At 49.8% G+C, this 15,084-nt stretch overlaps 1 protein-coding gene and 1 long non-coding RNA gene across 6 annotated transcripts in view; one reads left to right on the top strand and one right to left on the bottom strand.

The window, feature by feature from the left end:
* AFAP1 (actin filament associated protein 1) overlaps positions 1 to 11,024 on the bottom strand; it is a 145,732-nt gene extending 134,708 nt beyond the window's left edge. For all 5 annotated transcript variants that reach the window (XM_073891392.1, XM_025887356.2, XM_073891388.1 and 2 more), the window contains exon 1: positions 10,845 to 11,024. The gene's annotated coding sequence lies outside the window, so the exon portion shown is untranslated. The remainder of the gene's footprint in view (positions 1 to 10,844) is intronic.
* Positions 11,025 to 11,219: 195 nt separating this feature from the next.
* Positions 11,220 to 13,216, top strand: LOC141372433 (uncharacterized). The gene is made up of 2 exons (XR_012377686.1): positions 11,220 to 11,332; positions 11,927 to 13,216. It is a non-coding gene; the product is annotated as an uncharacterized lncRNA (long non-coding RNA).
* Positions 13,217 to 15,084: the final 1,868 nt, after the last annotated feature.

Raw genomic sequence — 15,084 nt, 5'->3', positions numbered from 1 at the left:
TGTCTCCGCCCTCAGCCTGGTTGCTCTACCCAAGCTCCATGGGCAGCCGATAGACTGCCTGGATCCGAGGGCTTCAGAAAGCCCTCCACGGTGGTACAAGGGACAGTTCATCATCAGGGAGGCAGGGTGTGGATCAGTAGAACCCTTCTGTTCTGTGGGGTTATCTCACCCAGAGGACGGACAGGCTGAGTGTTATGTGCATTGGCCCTCACGCACAGTACAGAAGCTATGGTCATGTGGTAGAAGGATAATGGGGCTCTCTGGGGTCCCCTTTATAAGGGCACTCCCCCAAATACAGGTGGCACACGGGGTCCAGGCATGATGACACCCTCTGGGCCTCGCCTGACAGGTGTCCAACCGGGTGGGAGGCCCAGGCTCTTCTCTCACAGCCCAGGCTGGCCCAATCTGTCCCACATCAAAGACATAACATGTTCACGGCAGATAGCTCCTTTGCTGTGGTCACTCCCTGCCCTGCATGAAAAATACCATGAATTCGGGAAAGGCCATCCAAGGGGGACCACCTGGAATCTTCGAAGGGCCAAGAAAGCCCCAGCTGCTCAGTTTCACCCTGGGAACTCCTCTCCTCCTCCACAGTCCACCTCCAAACCACGTCCTCTGTGGCGCCATGCCCCCACACCGGCTAACGTCCCAGAACATCTGGTTTCCCCCTCTGCCAGCATTTGTCACAAGCCCAAGCAGCCAATGAACACACAATACATGTCTGTCCCCTCCCCGCACAGCTGTCCGGGCTGCCTGGGCCGGGACTCCCGCTCCCAGACGAGGTGCTCTAACTGCCGAGTGGCTGATGGACGGAGTGAGCGTGGGGGGTGGGGGGGACACAGCGCACGGACACCGAAGACCCGCCCGCACCACAAGGAGCGCCCTGCAAGAGCCACCGGGCCACCAAGCGGAAGTTGCTGGCAGTGTGAAAAGCTCCATTAAGACAGTTCCTGGCACACCAGTCAACTCAGTGCCGAGACACCAAGAAGTCCGAGCAGATAAAGAGGCCAGTGTAGCATGGAGTCAGGAGCCCAGGCTTTGGCCTTAGCAGTTGAATTCCACTTACCCTGTGATCTTGAGCAAGTTATTCAATGTCCCCTCCTCTCTGGTTTTTAACTGAGATACAGCTGACATACAACAATGGACTGGTTGAGGTGTACAATGTCAGGATTTGATACATGTGTATGTTGTGAGGTGATCACCACGGTAAGTCTGGTTCACATGAAACATTTGTAAAGCATTACCGATTTTTCTTCTCATGATGAGAACTTTTAAATACACCACACAGACTGCTAACTCTAGTCCCCAGGAGTCTCGTCTCGTTTCATCACCTGCAAAATGAGGACATTACCTACCCCCCAGAGTGGCTGCAAAGGTGAAGCAAGGTGTGGACGTAAAGTGCCTGGCACAGTGCCTCGGGCACAGTAAGCACTCAACCCACAGAGGCAGTAGTGATGGGGGAGGTGATACAGGACCCCGAGCTTCTCAGAACGTCCTACAGACAGAATGTTGGGGTTCCCTCAAAATCCCTATGTTGAAACTGAACCCCCAAAGGGATGGTCTCAGGAGGGAGGGCCCTCAGGAGGCCATCGGGTGATGAGGATGCAGCCCCCCTGAATGGGATTAGTGCCCTTATAAAGGGGACCCTAGAGAGCCCCATTATCCTTCTACCACATGAGCACAATGCAAGAAGACATCATCTGTGAGCCAGGAGGGCCCACACCAGATGGGCCAACACCTTGATCTTGGACTTCTGGCCTACAGAACTCCAGATATAGAATTCTGGTGTTTACAAGCCACCTGGTCTTTGGTATTCTGCTATAGCAGCCTGAACAGACTAACATAGAGGGTCGCTCTTCAAGAACAGGAAAACTGAAATAACGCATCTGGAGAAAAAATTCAAGTAAACTTATCTATAACCTCCCAACATACAAATCTGAATTGATTAGGAAGAGGGGATTTTTCACAAGAAAATATCATGCCACATGTCCTCAAGATTCATCCTGATTGTCACTTTCACTTTTGTTTCCATATCAGAGAGTTAACATAACTGAGAATTGCATGCTGTACATGTTCCGGAAAACCATTTACTTTTCAAGAGCCATTCTTGATGTTGGGTTCCATGCATTCTCCTTTCCCCTTTGGACATCTGTCACACATGTCTTCATCAAACACCCCCCAAGAGGCCTGTGTCCTGCTCCCAAGAAGCCATTTCTGTATACTACTTCCGGTAGAAAGTTCCAGACTGGCTGACAGCCCCAAACCTAGCTCCACCCACCATGGCTAAAAATACCCTTAGTATGTGGCACCATTACCTAGTGTCCAGAACAAGAATCCATCATTACTACTGCTTCTTTTTCCTTTTCCTAATATTTTTTTATGGTTAAAAAATGACCCCAAAAAGGAGATTTCTCAATGCTGCCTGCCCCCAGCAGCGCTGCATATCACATGTATGGGCACAATCAACTAGGAGTGCGCCAGGTCAAGTAAAAGGAAACAAGGATTTCCAAACTCTGAACTCGTTGATGGCAGCCACACACAGAGTACTGAATGGGCACTCTTAGATTTACAAAGTGGAGGGCAAAATTTAGCTGTGACATGCACGGATGGGAAAGAAATGTGTTTGAAGAAGGTGTCTGGAAACATACAAAAGCTGCATCTCATGCCTCCAAGGACGGAGAGGTAACCTTTTTTTTCCATATTGAAAAATAGATAATGGGCTGAAAGGTAATTTTTCTCGCAGACTGCAGTCGTGCCATGAAGCTACTATCAAATATTTCAGGCTTTGTTAGATAATCAAACTGAGAAGCCATATTAAAATAAACCTTTCCTCCATATTAAAATAAAACCACATCTGACCATATCCTCAAAACCAGAAAGGATGGAACTGTAAAAAATATGTATTTTCAGGGACTATAAACGAGTTCGTAATATTAAAAAAATATGTATATAGCAATAAAAATTCTTAGGTGGGTTTAGAGAAAAGGCTGGAAAAATCTTCCAGAAAGGAAATCAGAGACAAAGGAGGGGGTAAAGAGAAGAGCGCAGAAGACCTGTAGGGGAATGTGTGCTCAGAGTAAAGGACAGGAGTCCACGGATGGGGCAGGGCCCACCAAGTGCCAAACACAAGGAACAAAAACAAGACCCACGTCGTGACACGACCATCACACAATTTCCAAACACCAGGAAAAGATGACACAAAGGAAAATGTGGGTCACCTACAAAGAAAAGGCTTCGGACACATCAACTGTCACACTGGCACCTGGAATTCTGAGCAGTGTCTTCAAAATTCTGCAGGAAAATTATTTGTAGCCCAGAATTCTATACTCAGACAAATGGTCGATTACACGAGAGAATATCAACATTATACGAGATCATACATATATGCTCCACCAGAGTAAATGAAAAAACTATAAAGGAGGAATCTTAACTCAGGAGGGAGTGAAAGAAACTCTCAGGGTTATAGGGAAGATCTAGGAGGACAGTCGCAGCAGGCCTAGCAAGCAAGCCCTGGAGAGGAAAGGCAGCAGGATGAGAAGTTCAGAAGAATTATTACCTGGTGGGTGTGGATGTACTAAGAGGAGACTGACACTTCTGGGATGAGGGGTGAATAAAGGACAGATACAAAGAAAACAAAGCAAAACAAACTCTAGGAAAAAAGAAAGGAAATGTAATCAAAATAGACCAAACACCTCAGCTGTGAATGATATCTCCACAGTTGTCCTAAGTGCTGCTGAATTCTTCAGCAAAACCTTTAACATAATCACAGAGACGACAGGGCGGAAAGAGCTGGCAGTGGGATAAGTGACCTAAATCGGCTTCTAAATAGTAGGATGTTTCACACACACAAAATCTAGAGGAAAGAGATGAAACGTTAAAATGATGGCCTCTGAGGAGCAGGAATCAGGGTGGAGAAGGGCGGGGCAGGTGATTGCTGTGTTTTTGTTCTAAGTCTCACAGAACTTTTGACTCTTAAAACTGTGGACCCGTAGAACTTTGTTCAAAATGAGCATTAAATTTTTAAACAAAATCTGATACTTGACTAGCAGGAAGATCACACTGAGGGGTATGTTCACCCTTCTGGAACCCAGCCCCGTTGAAAATGAATGGCAAGCTGCAACTCCTCTCCCCACTAAACACACACACGGGTGCGGACACACAAAATGTTTGCCCAGGATCACAGGCAGTTCATAAATTCCCAAAGGCCAGCTTTAAAGCCTTAGAATTCTAGATTCTGCTTTCTTACAGGAAGTTTATTTCAAATCAGAGCTTGTCATTTGTTGTAAAGGAAAAAGAAAATCCTTATGAAAAACGATTAAAAACACCTACATGATCAAATGAGGTCATGCTTGGTCTTAAATCCTTGGTGATCATCACCAGTTGTTTCCTGGACCACAAAACGCACCTCATCCCTAATTATCAATGAAAGTGAAAACTTCGTTTTATTGGGCTTTGCCTCAGCCTTGAAACACACTCTCTAAAACTCAGGAATGTGAATCCCGTCGGGTTGACTCCGCTGTTTCCATTCTAGAAATGGACATGGAATCCTGCACTCTCTACCCCATGAGGACAGAGTCTTTCTTGTAAACCTTGAAAAGGCAAGGCCCTAAATGCCCACCACCACCACCCCTGGCTGGTTTTTCTAATTGAGGAATTACTCTAATGACTTCTTGGCAAAACTTCTCTAATCAGAGCGGACCACTTAAGTAGCCCAAAGCACAAAAGTTACTCTGCTTTCAACTGAGGGTCTCTTGTGCTGTAACCCCACCCACGGCTCAACAGCAAATCAGAAGAACTGTCTTGCCACTTAATAGGGATCTTAATGGTCCTGCCGATTGGCTTAAAATTCTGGTGCCTTCATTAACTTACATATCAATTCAGGTAACAGTAACAACTTCATCGGTCACTGATAAATGGATCAGCTAATTGTGGAAGGCAGAATAATGGTCCCCAAAGATGTCCATGCTCCAATCTCTGGAACCCGTGACTATGTCACATTACATGGCAAAGGGGCTTCGCTACTGGCCTTATATGGGGAGGTTATCCTGGGTTATCTAGGTGGGCCACATCTAATCACATGGGCCCTTAAAAGCCAAGAACTTTCTCCAGGTATTAGAGATGCGGCAGAAGCGGAAGTTGGAGAGCTGGAGCAGCCCACAGTGGTCCCTGCTGGTTCTGGGCACACGGGGGTGTGTGCAAGGACGAGAAAGAGGTCTCTAGGAGCTATGGGCGGCCCTCTGGCTGACAGCCAGAGAGGAAACAGGGGCCTCAACTCCAACAACTGCAGGAACTATATTCGGCTGATAATCTGCACGAGCTTGGCAGCAACTCTCCCTCAGATTCTCCAGGAAGGAACGTGGCCCTGCCCACACCTTGTTTTTTGCCCGGTGAGGCCAGAGTCAGACTTTTCACCAGGAGAACTGTGAGATGACAGATCTGTGTTGTTTTAAAGCTGCTGAGTGTGGGGTAATTTGTTACAGCAGCCACAGGAAGCCCATACAGCAGGGTGAAACACCCAGCAGGGTGCTGTCACCTTGTTGACATTCAAAGAGTAAACTGACTGAAGTCAATGGCCAGCCATGGCCAGCCAAACATTTAGAGATTTGTTCTGACAAATGCAGATCTGGGGAATTACAAAGTGCCCAGAACATTCTACAAATTTTAGGTTTCGGGTAATTCACTGCCCTTCAACTTAGAAACCTGGGATACCTGCCTTGCCCAATAAACTCTAAATAGCATGTAGGGGAATAAATGCTGGATTGTGTGCACCATCCCGGCCCCCAAACTTTCCTACAGACCTCTGGTAGCGCTTACTGCATGGTACTGAGATCATACCCAGGTCTGCCTCTCTCCCTGGGCCGTGGAGCCCCCCGCCCTTCGCGCAGGAGTCACGTGTCCCACCTCATATGTCCACATCTACCACAGGATTTGGGCACATCGCAGGTAACCCGTATAAAGGTTTGTTGAGCTGCGTGACGGTATAATTTAATATCTGCGTATAAAAGGTAGATTCTTTGAGGACAAGTGCTGTGTTTTATTAGCCGTTGTATCCCTCCAACTGGGAGGTGGGGGGAGCTCAGAGGCACTGAGCAGTGGGTAGAGAGGAAGAAAAGGCAGGAGGGAGAGAGACACTGGGAAGTACTGCAGTCTCCGGAGCAGGCTGGCCTGTGGAGAGGAAGGCCCGAGAAACCCCGGAGCTGATGCCCACTGCTCACTCGTGCTGGGTAGCTCTGATGTGAGCCGGCGAGTGCTTGCTGACCTTGACCTCAGACTGCCTACTGCCTTTTCCTACCGCAAGACAGGTCACTCAGGAACTGAAATGTCAAGAAAGTGTGCTTCGTTAACGGAGCATCCATGGGATCGCACAAGCCTGAAGAGACGGTTAAAGGCTACATTATACATATGCCATTGTCTTGCTTACAAAGGATTAGTGGTGACTCAACATGATGTCTCCCCACAATGCTGAAGTATCAAACAGCACTGGCCAATTAAAGGTAAAAATCCTAAATGAAGTTGCCTGACACAGCTCACACTAAGGACCATGTGTACGTTAAACATTTAGAGATTTGAAGAACAACCTGGATTCATTAAATTGTTAATGAAGTAATTTTTTTTTTAAATCCTTGGCAACATCATATTTTACAACTTACAAATTGCACTACTTCCCTGATTCCATTGCATCCCCACAACAACCTCCTGAGCTACACGGAGGAGGCATAATGAACAGCTAACTCCATTTTACAGCTGAGGGAGCTGAAGTCCAAAGATGCACTTGGACTTCACGAAAGCCTTAGTAGGACCGACTCTCTAGTTCATGACTCCTGTCCAAGAGAAACAAGGGAGTAGTCTTCACTGTGTCACTTGCCTTTACATCCCGCTAACATCCAAAAAGATCTTGGGTGAGGTAGCCTGTGATAACAGACGCATACATGGTGAGGACTTTAAAAAGAGAGAAGAAAATCCATTTGGTGGGTGATATGGGGTTTGGGGTGGAGGTTAGGCTTGAACACCAAAGACTGACTTTGAGGCATATAATACGTAAAAGAAAAAGGTGATTTATAGAACATCATAATCTCAAAAAAAAAAAAAAAAGAGGAAGCGCCATCAGTCCTTGAAAGCAGGGTGAATGAGGCTTTGTGTTTGGGCCCCTGGGTGAGAGCGAGGGGTCCTCTCTTCCTTCAGTAAAGAACGAGAGGACAACTTTGAAATGCAGAGTCCAAACTCTACCATCTCTAACCCCAGGCATTGCATTCCATGGGAGACTCCTTTTCATTGGATCCATATAAAGATCCAGCTGTCTATGAATGAAACGGTCATCTTGACACAGAATAAGCATTAACTAGTTAAGTTTCAGTGAGAATATCGATACATCCTAAGAAAACCACAAAGAAGATCCAGATGAGTTTCCTAAGGCCCCTCCTAAAATAAAATCAATAACAAACCACATGTAGCCTGTAACAAAGCACTTTTTTTTTTAATTAGGAAAGGATGCAAAACAAAAAAAGGAAAAAACTCCTACTGAGTTAAGTGAAAATCCTAATTCAGTGGCATCACTACCAGAGGGCTTATCCTATTTTTAATCCCCAAATAAGAATAGCAGAGAAAACTATGTATCCTTTCTATAGACAGACATGTGGCTTTCAGGAAATCAAGCACACCAAATTCCCATCTTACTAAACATAAATTGGAGAGGAGATTGTTTAAAGGATTAATTACCATATTCCTTAGACTTGGAGTTTCCTTATAGGTCATTCAACATTGGACATAATTTTTTTGCAAGCAACAATTTTAAACTGTGCTTTAAGCCATTATATAAAGTCACACACACTTACTCAAGGCACTCTCCAAATTCCACTTATTTCAGACTCCCCAAATTAAAATCTCTGTGAGAGACTGCGACATACAGAAGCCTACAGTTGGCCGCCTTCATATAACACTCAAAAGATCAACGAAATGCTCCAGACAAGAGTTCTGCACCCAGTGACTTCATTAAGGAAAACATCAAACCAATCTGATACGATGCAGATGTTACAAGGACAACATAATTATAAAGAATATGCAAGACAATATCAAAATGTTGCTTCAGTTTCCTTCATAGACTCCTGTCCTTAAATCTGAAACAAAGTATACACCCACGAACCTACACTTTTTGAAGAAAAAGAAAAGAACTGCCACTTTGAATCTATATTTTTAAAGATCTCCACTTGTGCTAAGAGAGCTTTCCTCTGCTCTATTTGGTTAAAAGAATTAAGGTTTAGGACTAAGAAGATTCTTCCCCCGTGTTAAGATTCTCAAAGGTGAAGAAAGTGAAGCCCAGAAAGGGTAGCTTTGCCAGAACAAGCAGTAGCTTAATTCTGGAGGCAGAATTAGACCGCATGACTACGAATCAAGTACCCTACACTCATTTGTGCAGCAAACACTAGGAAGTAACAGCAAATATTATTCTAAAAACCCTCTGGAGAGTTGAAAAATTGCAGAGTTGTGAAGAAATAAATCACATGAAATATCTGGAACCATGGTACAGAAAAAAAAAAAAATACACCTCCCATTTAAATACGCTTCTTCTCAGCTCTGGATACAAACTGTGCCCATCTCTATCAGAGCATTTATCACACTACATACTACAGCTCACCGCTCTGTCCTGGAAGACCACAGCTCTAGAGGGCAGGACATGGGTTTCAGGGAAAGCTTCCAGGAGGAGGAGTCACTTAAACTGACAGGTAAGAATGCGTAAGAGGAGCCGTAGGTGGGGAGAGGGGTCTGCATGCTAAGTTGGGGCTGTATAAGAGCAACAACTGCACTGTGATCAAAGTTTCGTCCTGTCCTCCTGTTATTTATACACCACCTTGTTAACAGAGAATTTGTTTGGATATTAGAACTACTTCTGCCTATGCCTCAGTCTTCTGTCTTGGACCAGAACAAAACACTACTAAAAGGAAAAGACTGTCCTGTTCAACTCTGCATCCCCCAGAGAAGAGAATGATCCCTGGGACCTTACAGGTGTTTCCACTCAAATTATTTAAGTGGCTGAAAGATACAGAGCCTGCAAGGTAGCATCAAGTCTTGACATCAGGCTGAAATCTGAGTTTCTCCATCCACAACCTCACCCTCCCTATCCCTTTGTCAACTTGACCTCTAACTGTAACTGCTTTGGCCTCCTTCCGTGGGTGTGGAGTCTCCTCCTTCAAATGCATTTTCCAGCCCGCCAAGAGAGTTTCCTCCACTCTCCAGGCGCTGAGCGCTGCAAAGTTAAATCTGGCTTTAAAGATTTTTTTTCTTCCCAATCCTAACGGAAGAAATCAAGGAGCACCAGGCAGAGGCGCTCAGCTCCCTCCAATCAGAGCCAGCTCTCGCGCTGGAGCAGGAAATGGGGCGGCCTGATGCGGGGTCCGGCAGGGTGACAGCCCGCTTTCCCGCGGGACCCGGGCCACGGAGAGGGGTGGGTTCCCGAAGAGGGGCAGCCCTGAGTTGCCGCTCCCCTTTCTGCTCATTGGCAAAAAAACCCAAAACAATAAACAATAAAACAACGAGTCAGCTGTCCTAACCAGGCCAACTGCGCCCCTGGTGCACAACCCGCTACACCCCGCCAGGCTCCACTACCTGCACAAGGACCCCCCTCACCACACAGACCACCAAGCGCGCGAGAACACACGCGCTGGAGTGGTGGTGGTGGGATCACACCCCTACAAGCCCCGAGACGGGGGAGGGACAGGGGCAGAGTCTCCCAACTCGCTGGTGCCAGGACACCAGGAACCCAGGTTGGCAACGCATTCATTTAACCAGTCATGGGGGTGGGGAGCGAGAGAAAGAGCCTCTCACTCTCAGGGTGACCAGAACCCCCACGATCAGAGTCCATGCAGTCATCCTCAATGAGACACAGTAACCCGGTCACACCATGGGGGGGAGAGAAGACAGAAACAGTCTCTCCCACTGGCAGGCTATCTGGGATTCCCCACGCGCCAAGGGTCCACGCAGAGCTACCTTCACAGACACACCGAACCAGCCACACCATAAGGGGAGCGGGCACCGAGACAGTGTGCCCACTCTGATCAGAACCCCCGCGCGCGCATTCACGCGCGGGTCCACAGAGGGTCGCCGCAGGCGCGGAGTCCCCTCGGTGCCCCCCAAGGCGGAGACAATGCCCCGGCGCCCAGATGCGCTACGGCCAGGTCAGTCCTGGTCCCCATCCTACTAGCGCTCAGGGCAGCGGCCGCCACCTCTGGCAGCGACCCCGCGGTGGCCCCGCTAGGACCTGCCACACCCGGCGCTGGGACCCCGCCGCCGCCCCCGGATCCCTGCCGCCTGGGACCTCCACCGACCCAGGACCCTCGCCCAGCCCCGGGACCCCTGCCGCCTGGGACTCCGTCCAACCCCTGGACCTCCACCTAGCCCTGAAACCCCAGTCGGGTCCGCGGACCCCCACCCGGCCGAGAACCTCGCCCAACTCGAGACCCCCGCCGGGCCCGGGACTCCTGCCACCTGGGACCTCCGCCAGGCCCAGCCCGGCCGATCGGCCCTGGGACCCCCGTCCAGGTCCTGGACCCCCACCGGCCCTGGTCCCTCCCCCGGCCCCGGAACCCTGACCGCCCAGGACCCTGTTCAGCCCCGGGACCCCCGCCCGGCCCTGAGGCTCCCGTCCAGCCCCTGGACCCCGTCCGGCTCCGGGACCCCCGTCCAGCCGCTGGACCCACACAGGTGCTGGCCGCTCGCCAGCCCCGGACCGCGTCCGGCCCCGAGACCCCCGTCCGGCCCCTGGACCCACACCAGCCCTAGCCCCTCGCCCGACCCCGGAACCCTGCCGGTCCCGGACTCGGTCCGGCCCGGCCCCAACGCCGCCGCCTCACCTCAGCCCACCGCCTCGGCGGCCCTCGCTCGGGGCCGAACGAAACAGAGCCGAGCAGCCGGAGGAGCCGCGGCCGCTGCAACAATGGAGCCCCGGGGCGGGGCCGCCTGCGCCGCCGCCTCAGCCCGACTCCGGCTCGGGCTCGGACTCGGGGTCCGCACGGAGCAGCCGCCGGCGCCAGGCTGCGGCCGGCCTGGAGCAGCGCGCAGGCGCACACGCCCCGCCCGCGCCCCTACGCTCCGCCCCCAGCGGCGCCCGGCGCTCGGGGCCCGCCCCCCGACCAATGGGGAGGGAGCAGCGCGCAGGGGGCGGGGCCAGGGAAACAAAGAAGGGGGCGGGGCCGCGCTGGGGCGGGGCGGCGGGGCGGCGGGGCGGCGGGGCTGCGGGACAGCAAGCGGCCGAATCCAAGGCCCAGCCCGGGAGGGCCGAGCGTATTGTCCACTCGGAATCTGCTCAACAGGCTGTGCTCGCCCCAGACCCCAAACTCAGGTTTGTAGGGTTGGCCTGCATTACAGAAAGGGAAAATGAGGCCCAAGGAGCGAGATCACCTGCCGCCCCAAGTCACACAGCCCCCTTGTTCACTCATTCATCTTTTATTCATTCGACAAACATTTTTGCAGCACAGAGGATATGCGTTAGGAGTGGCGTAGAGGTAAACTTGGCCCTCCCCCGCAGAACCAGAGATATCTCGGGGTCACTTTAACTCATGGTAGAGCCAGGAGCTGGGACGCCTGGGCGGCTCAGTTGGTTAAGGGTCTGCTTTGGCTCAGGTCATGATCCCAGAGTCCTGGGATTGAATCTGGCCATTGGGCTCCTTGCTCAGCAGGGAGCCTGCTTCTCCTCCCTCTGCTGCTCCCCCTGCTTGTGCACTCTCTCTCTCTCTCTCTCTGACAAATATGTAAATAAAATCTTTGGGGGGAAAAAAAGAGCCAGGAGACAAGCTGTTGTCCTTTCCCACCTCAAAGCCTTTGTGGTTTTGCTATTTTGCATCTGAAATGCCCTCCTTTCCTCTCCTCTCACCCCCATGTATTCAAGTGTGGATCATCTTGAAAACCTCTGTCCTCATTGTATTTTATATTTCAGCATCATCTGACACGCATTCTGGGTTTCTCTCCACCTCACGAGCTGCTCCTCAAGTCTCCAGGATCCATCCCCTGCTCTGCTCAACCTCTACATCTTGGGGTGCTAGGGGAGCCCATGGCTGGGGCCCGATGCCCTTCTATCCGCCATGGACTCTCTTAACCAAGAAATCTCATGCTCTTCCAGGTTCCATACTGTGGTGATCGCCAGGTCTCTATCTCCAACCCTGCCTGACCCGTCCCAGATCCCCAGCTGGATGCCCACAAGGCATCTCTAACTTCTCATGGCCAACCCAAGTGCTTTATTCAACACCCCCCAACTGGCTCCTCTGCATTCTTCTTGTTCTCAGTAAATGGCTTCCATCCACACAGTTGCTCAGGCTAAAATCTGAAATCCGTCCCTTGGGTACTTTATGTCCCTTGCTCCCTGATGCAATCCCACTCTGCGTTCCCACCTCCTTCACAGCACCAGCTAGAGTTTCCTGTCTGAGTGGTTCCCCCCCACCACCCTCAGTGAAGTGTGACCTCTCCAGGACGAGGCAGGACTCTGACTCACTTCTTTGCACAGAACGGAGCCTCGTGCCCTCAAGGTATTCAGGGGATGGTGAGAGAATACATGGATAAATGGATAAGGTCCCATTTCCTTGCACATGCAGACACACACACACACACACACACACACACACACACACACACAGCCCACTGAAAGCCTGACTTCCAAACTTCCAAACAAATTCCTCCATGAATATAAAAAGCTTCCCTTCTCCTCTCCAGCCAGGCCCCCACTGTGGTTTGGGGATGTCTTCAGAGAATAGGAAGATAGCATCCCAGGGAGTAGAGTAGTCACTACAAAGGAGGGTCACTCCAGGCTGCAGACCTTTGGACATACTGCCCTCTGCCTGACACACTTTCTCCCTGTTCCATCCAACTCCTACCGACACTTCCAGCTTCTCCCTAAATGTCACTTTCCCCAGGAAGGCTTTGTAGCCACCCCTACATCAAGCACAACTGTGACAGACACACCATCAAAAAGCTAGGCCCCCTATCATGCAGGCCCACAGATATAAATTTGGCATCAACCTGAATGAGCTTGGGAGTGGATTCTTCCTGAGCAAAGCTTCCAAGTGAGGATGCAGCCCGGCCAACAGGTTGAGTGAAGCCTGAGCAGAGGACCCAGCTAAAATGTAACCCAGAAACTGTTAAGACATGTGTGCATTGTGTTAAGCTGCTACATTTGTGGTTATTTCTTCTGAAACAATAAAAAACTAATACCAGGACCCCTCCCCAATACAGACATTCACAACACCCTGTACATCTTTCATCTCAATTACACGTGTTTGTTTAAGCCTCTGTGTCTTGCCACTAGAGCTGAAAGCCCTGTGAGAATAGGAATGGGATGTGTCTTGCTCACCCTGTGCTCCAAATGCCCAGCACAGTTCTGTTCCAGGGAGTTGGTTGGAGAAAGACCCATCAGTCTGCTTGTTGGCTGGCCCTCCCGTCCCCTTCCAGCTCCTTCTCCCTGGCCATATCCCATTCTATAGACCTGAATAGTGTCTTGTCTTCCCGGCCTCCCTCAAGCCTGCCTGCGGTGGCCATGTGACTTCGTCCTGGCCAGTGAGACGTAGTGGAAGTTGGCTGAAAGGTTTCTAACAGTGGTGCCCTCAAGCCAATTTTGACCAGAACTTGAGAGCTGATTGTGTAAGAATTTTGCAAAGTCACTTCTTAAGCACAGTCATTACTCAAAAATCAAATGATATAAACTTACAATTAAAAGTTATATTAAAAACAAAGATAAATAAATACTCAAAATTCATTACTTCCTAGTCATTTTACTACAGTGTACAATTATCTATGCTATTGAGGATTTTACATCCTAATGTAACTGTATGATAGAAATGCCAGATAATGTGCTCCTGGCATCTCTTCCCATAACCACAGCGAGCAACGTCCTGTTGGTAGCTTGAAATTCGATGTGGTAGGAGAATTCATAGCACAGAAATTGGTAACGACTCTAGATCAGGACTCTCTTCCTTGCTCCCATCCCCCAGAAAGTCAGGAATTGAAGATTTACCAGCATACCCTTAATTTCCAGGGAAGGTTTTCCTCTTCGGGAAACGGAATCAGCACAGCTGATGCTGCCTTTTCTCAGCGGCAGAGATCATTACCTTTGGATGCGCGTGTGGTATCTGGATCCATAGCAGCCACTTTATAACCAGAAGCAAAGTCAGAATCAGAGAGATTCTGGCCCATGCTCCCTTGAGTCACTGAATCAAGACAAGGAATCACCTACCTCCAGATTCCATATTAGGTAGGAAAAAACAAATCCCTAGTTGTGTAAGCCAGTGTTAGTCAATTTTTCTGTTACTTACAGAATTCCTAATGGACGCATAGAGACATTCAACAAATGTCTGTCACATGGAGTAACTCAGCCTGACTCTCTTTCTTCATCCGTGGCCATCCTGTTTGGGCCCCCCGTTCACTGACAAAGCCACCAGCCAGTGAACCAGTCCAGGCAGGTTTCACAGCTCTGACCAGTAGAAAGGTTTTTCCCGATATGAAAATGAATATTGGGACCTCTTGGCACCTCAGAAAATGAGCCCGGTCCCTGTTTGCCCCCAAAGTCCTCCTGATGTAAAGAGAGCATTAATTCAGTAGGAAAATAAATCAGAGTTTCTTGACCCCAAAGTTAGACCAACACTCTTTGTGGAAATTCCTGACCTGGTTTGATACTGTGAAGGGCTCCTTGGTGGGGCTCGTGACCTGAGACCTCTTCCTAGATTCTTCTAATGACATGTCTCTCAAGAAAAACATACTTACAAGCTATCAGATGCCAAGGTAAACTGCATTTCCATGGCACTTCTGACTCAGTCTTCCTAGATTCTGGGGCCGAGAGGGAGCAAAGACCATCCGTGGCGGCTGGGCCCAGTTTAGGATGGGATGTCAGTTGAGCAAAGCAGTGAAAGCCGACAGGTGGCTGCACCAGCCATCTGTGGTCATGCAACAGGTCACCCCCAAGCCCAGCAGCTTAAAACGACGGACATTTATCACGTCACTGTTTGTGTGGGGCAGCCATCCCGGCACGGCTTGCCCGGGTACCTCTGCCTCCAGGTCGCCCGCAAGGCTGCCACCCAACTGTTGGCTGGGGCCATGGTCTCACGGGAA

Source organism: Callorhinus ursinus, unplaced genomic scaffold, assembly GCF_003265705.2.
Source record: "Callorhinus ursinus isolate GAN/ISIS: 27379988/994484 unplaced genomic scaffold, GSC_fseal_2.0 scaffold4, whole genome shotgun sequence".
NCBI classification, from domain to species: domain Eukaryota; kingdom Metazoa; phylum Chordata; class Mammalia; order Carnivora; family Otariidae; genus Callorhinus; species Callorhinus ursinus.
This window is presented reverse-complemented; position numbering and strand designations above follow the sequence as displayed.